The sequence below is a fragment of the Callorhinus ursinus genome, unplaced genomic scaffold (genome assembly GCF_003265705.2).
Source record: "Callorhinus ursinus isolate GAN/ISIS: 27379988/994484 unplaced genomic scaffold, GSC_fseal_2.0 scaffold109, whole genome shotgun sequence".
NCBI classification, from domain to species: domain Eukaryota; kingdom Metazoa; phylum Chordata; class Mammalia; order Carnivora; family Otariidae; genus Callorhinus; species Callorhinus ursinus.
Genome location: NW_027397171.1, coordinates 490,094 through 497,579, shown reverse-complemented (window position 1 = coordinate 497,579; position 7,486 = coordinate 490,094). Strand labels below are relative to the sequence as shown.

General features: G+C 43.1%; 1 non-coding gene across 1 annotated transcript; it reads left to right on the top strand.

Moving 5' to 3' along the window:
* Positions 1-6,680: 6,680 nt before the first annotated feature.
* On the top strand, positions 6,681-6,753 carry TRNAR-UCG (transfer RNA arginine (anticodon UCG)). The gene has a single exon. It is a non-coding gene; the product is annotated as a tRNA-Arg (tRNA).
* The last annotated feature ends 733 nt before the right edge of the window (positions 6,754-7,486 follow it).

Here is a 7,486-nt window from a genome sequence, read left to right as displayed (position 1 = left end):
TGAGTGCCCAGTGTGGACTAGAAGAGAAGGAGCAATACTTGGGTGTCACCACCTGTCCATCTAGGTAGCACCCAAGGTGGGATGAGGTCAGGGGCACCTTACTGGTCTCTGAAGTTGTGGGGGGAGAAAACAGCCTGAGAAAAAGATGTCAGACAGGAGCACAAGCGCCTAAGAACAAACATTACGATTGCTTTATCTGTCACTAATGAGAGTATCCATGCTTGTATATTAAAAAAAAAATAACAGAAAATAATGTTGCAAACCAGGATTTTCAGTTTCTCCGAATGTGAGGAACTCCGTATTATCCTCTTTGCTCACGACATGTTATAAAATGCGCCGCAGTACAGGAACATGGAAGTGACTGTCTCTTTTGAGAGGACACACTCAGATCAGGTGAGACTGAACCCCGGCCCACATGGAAGAGCAGAAAGCAAAGCTTGATGGCCACTTGCCTTTCGGTCACGAGCCCTCTTCCCTTTCTTATACACAAGCTTCTTTTATAAAACAATGTGTGATATGTATTTTATTATATATTCACAAAATAATATTAAATAACAATAGATAACATTATGTAGGCTTTAAATGTTACCCTTTAAAATATTATTAATCTTGGGGCGCCTGGGTGACTCAGTTGGTTAAGCGACTGCCTTCGGCTCAGGTCATGATCCCGGAGTCCCGGGATCGAGTCCCGCATTGGGCTCCCTGCTCGGCAGGGAGTCTGCTTCTCCCTCTGACCCTATCCCCTCTGATGTGCTCTCTCTCTCATTCTCTCTCTCTCAAATAAATAAATAAAATCTTTAAAAAAAATAAAATAAAATATTATTAATCTTATCAAGCATAAGACTGAGTTTTTACTACTTTGATTTTACCATCAATTTGAATATTATGAAGAACAAATGATTTGCATATAGACAAGAGCACATCAGGAAAAAAATGTGAAAAAGTACTCTTTTTTAAATTAAGACTTTTTGGGGGGGCAGTTTTAGGTTCACAGGAAAATTGAGGGGAAGATACAGAGATTTCCCATAAGATTCCTTCCCCTAGCCATGCATAGGCTCCCCAGTGATCAACATCCCACACCTGAGTGATACTTTTGTTTGAATTAATGAACCTACATCCACACGTTATTACCCAAAGTTCATCATTTACATTGCAATTTGCTCTTTTTGTACATTCTATGGGTTTGGACAAATGTGACATGTACCCATCATTATGGTATCATACAGAGTACTTTTCCACTGCCCTAAAAATTCTTGGTGCTTTGTGGGAGAGGAGGACCTCAGTGGGTAAAAGAGACCATAAGAATGGGAACACGCATGAATGGCAACAACTCTGTGTGAGTGGGAAAAGCCAGTTATTCCGGCCATCAGCCTGTGACAGTGACAGTGGACAAGATAGGCCTGCTGAGGTCCGTTCTCCCATCCCCTGCAGTCCCCTAGTTAACGCCTCCCTAGGATCTGCGCTAATAGCCACACATACACAGTTCCCTGCTGCCCTCACGTCATGGCTTTCTTGAGCGGTTTGTCCCTCCTTGCTTCCGCATACTTTACATTCCACGATAATAGAACTGAGAGTCCGCCCAGACACCGGCTTCAGCTCCCCGCCTGTTCTTGCTGGTGCCTGGTGGTACAGGGCCTCTCATTGCTTCAAGTTACTGGACTCTGAGTGATCATTTCGTCTCGACAAGCGCGCTGTGCAGCGGTGATCCACCTATCCATCCCTCCTCTCTACCGAGAAAGCCTGGCAACCACTGAACTCTTGACTGTCTCCATGGTTTTGCCTTTTCCAGATTGTCATATGGTTGAAATCGGGCAGTATGCAGACTTTAAGGCAGGCTTCTTTCACTTAGTCATATGCATTTCAGGTTCCTCAATATCTTTTCATGGCTTGATAGCTCATTTCTTTTTATCTCTGAATAATATTCCATTGTCTGGAAGTAGCACAGATTTTTTTTTACCAGTCACCTACTGAAGGACATGTTGATTGCTTCCAAGTTTGGAAAATGATGAGTAAAGCTACCATCAACACCATCCAGCTTTTTGGATGGATGTAAGTTTTCAGTTCATATGGGTAAAGAACAATGAGTGTGATTGCTAGAACATACGGTAAAAGTATGTTTAGTTTTGTCTTCTAAAGCGGCTGCACATTCTGCATTCCCACCAAGAATGAAGGAGCGCTTTTGTTGCTCCACATCCTTGCCAGCTATTTGCTGCTGTCAGTGGTCGGGATTTCAGCCATGCTAATTGGGATGCAGTACTTAGTATTTCATTGTTGCTTTAATTTGTATTTGCCCAGTAACGTACAATGTGGAGCATCTTTTCATATGCTTGTTTGCCATCTGTATATCCCTTTATTGAGATGTCTTTTAAGGTCTTTGACCTATTTTTAAATCGAGTTGTTCTTTTGTTTTTGAATTTTAAGAGTTTTTTGTATATTTTGGATATTGGTTCTTTATCAGATATGTATTTTGAGGGGCACCTGGGTGGCTCAGTCGGTTAAGTGTCTGCCTTCAGGCCATGATCTCAGGGTCCTAGGATCGAGTCCCAAGTACCCCAAAGGGCTCCTTGTTCAGCAGGGAAACTGCTTCTCCCTCTCCCTCTGCAGCTCCCCTTGTTCGTGGGCTCATCTGTCTCTCTCCCTCACTCTGACAAATAAATAAATAAAATCTTTTTAATTTTTTAAATTTTTTATTGTTCTGTTAATCACCATACATTACATCATTAGTTTTGGATGTAGTGTTCCATGATTCATTGTTTGTGCATAACACCCAGTGCTCCACACAGAACGTGCCCTCTTTAATACCCATCACCAGGCTAACCCATCCCCCCACCCCCTCCCCTAAATAAAATCTTTTTTAAAAATGCTCATTTACTTAACTACTTAGGAATCCAGCACCACCAAGCCAATTACTTCAAATCGAATTCCTTTCTGTCTTTTTGAGACCGATTTTTATCTGGGAAAGTAATTGCTTTAATTACACAAAATGCACAAGAACATTGGCAGCAGTAGGATGGAAACTGATGTCCTTGAAGACACTGGAGTGTAATCCAGAGACTTGGGTCATTTGACATTCTACCATGTTGGAGAAACGTATGGAAGTAGTTTTACCTTTTAAAAGATGGGAGAATGTATTTTGTACGAATGCAGAGTTGAAAGCCCATATGTTTTTGTTGTTGTTGTTGTTGTTGTTTGGTTTTTTGCCCCCTCTCTATGTAATATGCATTTGGACTGTCCACTCAATTCCTACCTATGAAAGATCACTTTCCCATCCTTCCAAATTCAACCACCACATAAGGAGCTTTCTCAACTGATTGTAGGCGAGGCTTCTGCTTCAGATTGTTGCTGTGAGCTTGGTCACCTGTGTTGTCTGTGCGAAGACACCACAGTTGAAAGGACTGGACTTAACAGAGGAACAATCATCCTATTGTAAGAAAATCAGTCCTTGAGCAAGTGAGTAGAAATTCCACTGGCCTCCGTGGCACTGGCGTTTCCACAGTGTTGAAATAAAGTCTTGTGTTTAACAGCTGAGTTTGTTGGGAAGTTGTTTCTCATCTACCTTTGTATCTAGTTTGTCATATTTCATCCTTTGCTGTTTTCAGCTTGTCCATTTCTTTTCTATGTAATTACAGATGTATGGAAATCACGTATGCTGCTTGCAACAGTATTTTTAGGAGAGTTAAACACCCTTGCCATGACTCAGCAAGTCCAGTCCTAAGTACACATCTGTCCTGTAATCATTCGGCTGAAAGTAAGTGCCCCACCCCATTTGGTTTAAATCACAGGACTGATAATACTACACATGCACCAGGAGGATATGAAAAAGTTTATTATATAATGAGGCTTTCTGGGGAGAGCAGACAAATCTCCCAAACAGGTCCAAAAATGGTTTGAGAGAGCAAGGAGGGGTGAGTAGCTTCGGCTGTTATTGTGGTTGAAGGGTGGGGCTGGGGTGAAGGTTTTTTTTTTTTTTAAAGATTTTATTTATTTATTTGAGAGAGAGAGAATGAGAGATAGAAAGCACGAGAGGGAAGAGGGTCAGAGGGAGAAGCAGACTCCCCATGGAGCAGGGAGCCTGATGTGGGACTCGATTCCGGGACTCCAGGATCACGACCTGAGCCGAAGGCAGTCACTCAACCAACTGAGCCACCCAGGCGCCCTGGGGTGAAGGTTCTTGAGTGGGAACCAGGGACGTGCAGTTTGACCTTCCCACTGGGGCCAAGAGAGGGAGCTTGTGCTCTTTCTCATGAGCTGGTTTAGATGTGAGTAAAGAGTAATGAGTCTTGAAAGCTATCAGCAAACATCAATAGTCAACCTCCTAATTACAATACCAAAAAAATTTGTGCACAAGTCCACATATACAAAAAAAATTTACAAGAGTGGTGGATTTTTCTTTCTTTCTTTCTTTTTTAGAGAGAGGGGAGAGAGAGCAGGGGAGGAGCAGAAGGAGAGGGAGAGAGAGAATCTTAAGCAGGTGACACAGGGTTTGATCTCATGACACTGAATCATGACCTGAGCCAAAATCAAGAATCGATGCTTAACTGACTGAGCCACCCAGCACCCCACAAGGGTGTTCTTAATAGTTGAATTCATGATATCCCCAAACTGGAAACAACCCAAATGTCCATCATGAGCAGAATGGATAAATAAATTATGACATATTCATACAATTCAACAAGAAAGAACATTATTAAATGCAACATGGATGAATCTCACCTCTTGCTACACAAGAGAAGCCAGGCATAACAGTACATATTATATAATTCTATTTATATGTTACTAAAATGTGTAAAACTAATAAATGATGTCAGAAGTCAGGAGAGTGGTTTACTCTTATGAAGAAAGTGATTATAAGTTGCATGAGGAGGACTTCTGGTATGCTAGTGATATTCTATTTCCTGACATAGCCCAAGTGACAAACTTAGTTCTGGGTCTCATTTGATGGAAAGAGTGGCAATAAAGTGGAACAAAAGATCTAGGTGGAGGTTCATAGGTATGCTCTCTTTGTAAATAGTCAGTCATCTGTATATATGTATGTTTGAACACTTTCTTACATGTTTGTTACACTTCAATTAAAAAAAGAAAAAGCCACTAATTAAGAAAGAAAATTTCCATTTTATAGCTCTCTTTCACTCTGAGATAACCAGTATAATAATACTTGTGATAATCATTCTTTCTTTTATGTACTACTACGTATCCATAAAAAATAGATTATGTACTATGCTTAGTTTGTAATTTCTATAAATGAAACCATGCTATCTTGTTTTGAGATATTTTCTTGTTATTGAAATATTATCATGTTATATCTCATTTTGTGCAGTTTCTAGAGTTTTCTTTATTGCATGTAATTGCTTTTGTAAGTTGTAACCACCATCAGGAAAATGTGTTAAAACTCTTTTACTAATTATAATAGTTTATTTTTATTTATTTAGTTGATCTTGTACACAAACATACAATCTGGTTTTTTTTAAAGACAGCTCTGTTTCTTTCTTTCTAGTCATTACACCTTTTTTTTTTAAATTTTCCTTTTGTCTGTTAGGGAATAGAAATGGCAATTATGGCAATTCCTGTTCTACTCCAGGTGTCCCCAGTCTCAAACAAAATGTTTTGAATTTTTTACCTTTAAGTGTTGTTTTCTGCATATTGTTTTTGTATTTTAAAAATCAGGTTAAAGAAATTTCCTTGTCTGTGATTTTCCTTTCTCATGTTGTCTTTGTCTGGCTTTGACATTAGGACAAATTCATGCTTGTAAAATGAGATGGAAAGGCTTCCCTCTGTTACTATATTTGGAGGTGTTTGTGTCCAGTTGAAATTATTGCCCTTGGAATATTCTGTGGATGCTCTAGATGACAATATCTAGGTTTGGAGTTTTCTCTGTAAGGAAAAAATTGACGATTTATTTTCAATTTATTGAATGATTTAGGGCTATTCGTATGTGTGGCTGCTCGAGGACGGCCGTTTCTCGGGTGGGCATGGGATGTCTGGGACCTTCTGGGGCTTCATACAAAGGTCCCTGGAAGGCACTGGCGGCTCCCTTCTGCGCCGTGTCCCGGAGGGCCAGGCCTCGGAGGTGCCCTGGATCCCTCCCTACCTGACGCTGTCGCAGCAGCGTCGGGCCAAGCTGAGAGGTCGCAGGAGGGGCTTACTGTCCCCCTCGGAGATTTTTCTTTACTCCCAGGGGTCTCTGTTCTGACCTTGAGGTCCTTCTAAAGGTGACCTGAGAGTCTGGCCCTGATCCTAGAGGGACCGTCTTTACAGCTGGATGCAGCCGGCAGGGCAGTGCAAGTAGGCACTTTTGTTCACAAAGGAGACGTGGTGTCAGGTTAAAGGCAGGCGTGGGCACGCACTGCATGGAGCACTGGGTGTCCTACGCAAACAATGGACCATGGAACAGTACATCAAAAACTAATGTAATGTGTGGTGACTGACGTAATTTTTTTTTTTTTTAAATAAAAAAAAGAAGAAAAAGGCAGGAGTGTGGAGGAAATCAGAACTGCTCTTTGCCTTAGCCTGTTACCGCGGGAACTTATTTGGCTTTTGTGGGTGGCAACCACACTCTCTTCGAAGTGGGATTAACGGAGACGGTAACTCACTTTGTTGGGGTGCAGAGGGTGACACAGGAATAATCCAGAGAGCCCAGAGTCGCAACACTTGTGGTATTTTTCGCAAATCTACAGCCGTTGGACCACGTGGCCTAATGGATAAGGCGTCTGACTTCGGATCAGAAGATTGAGGGTTCGAATCCCTTCGTGGTTGTAACTCCCTTTTTCACGCTGTCCGGCGACACTCAGATCCCAGATCCCAGGGTCCGGAAGGAGACGCGGCAGGTGCGCAGGTGTGCGCGGCAGCGGGGTGCGGCGGCAAGGCTTGAGGCGCTCTGCTCTCTCGGCCTCTGCGGCGCGGATCCTGCTCGGCCGCTTCGGCCAGCAATGACCCTCCTCCCCCTTCCCGGCGCCGCAGACGCACAGAAAACCTGTATTTTGAGCGACTTGTCTCTTTGAAGTCAGTTTAAATGCCGCCCCTTTCGAAAGGAGACCGCTCCTGCCTTAGGGGAGCCAGAGCAGAGGTGGTGATCTGCGGACTCGGGCTGACGCCCCCGGCCCCCGCGGCCGCGGGACCACCTGCCGCCCTGTGCACCTCGGCTCCGCAGGCGCCGCCTGCCCGCGTGCCTGGGGCCCTCGCGCCGGCGCCGAGACCCCAAGCCTCCAGGGCAGGCGAGCCCCGCGAGCCGGGACCAGGGGCGAGCAGCTTCTGCAGAAGTGTAAAGAGTCTGGCCAAATGCAGCGGAATATTAAGATGAAATGGACAAATGTTAGAACAATATGACATATCAAGTGAGATTCAAGAAGGAAGATCAATTGTGAATAGTCTTAAACTATGAAATATTTTGAATTAGTTCTCAAAAGTCTTCCTACTGAGAAAATCCCGTGTCCCGTCGTTTACCGGAGACTTCTTTAAAACATTCACAGAAATCAGTCTGATCAGACAT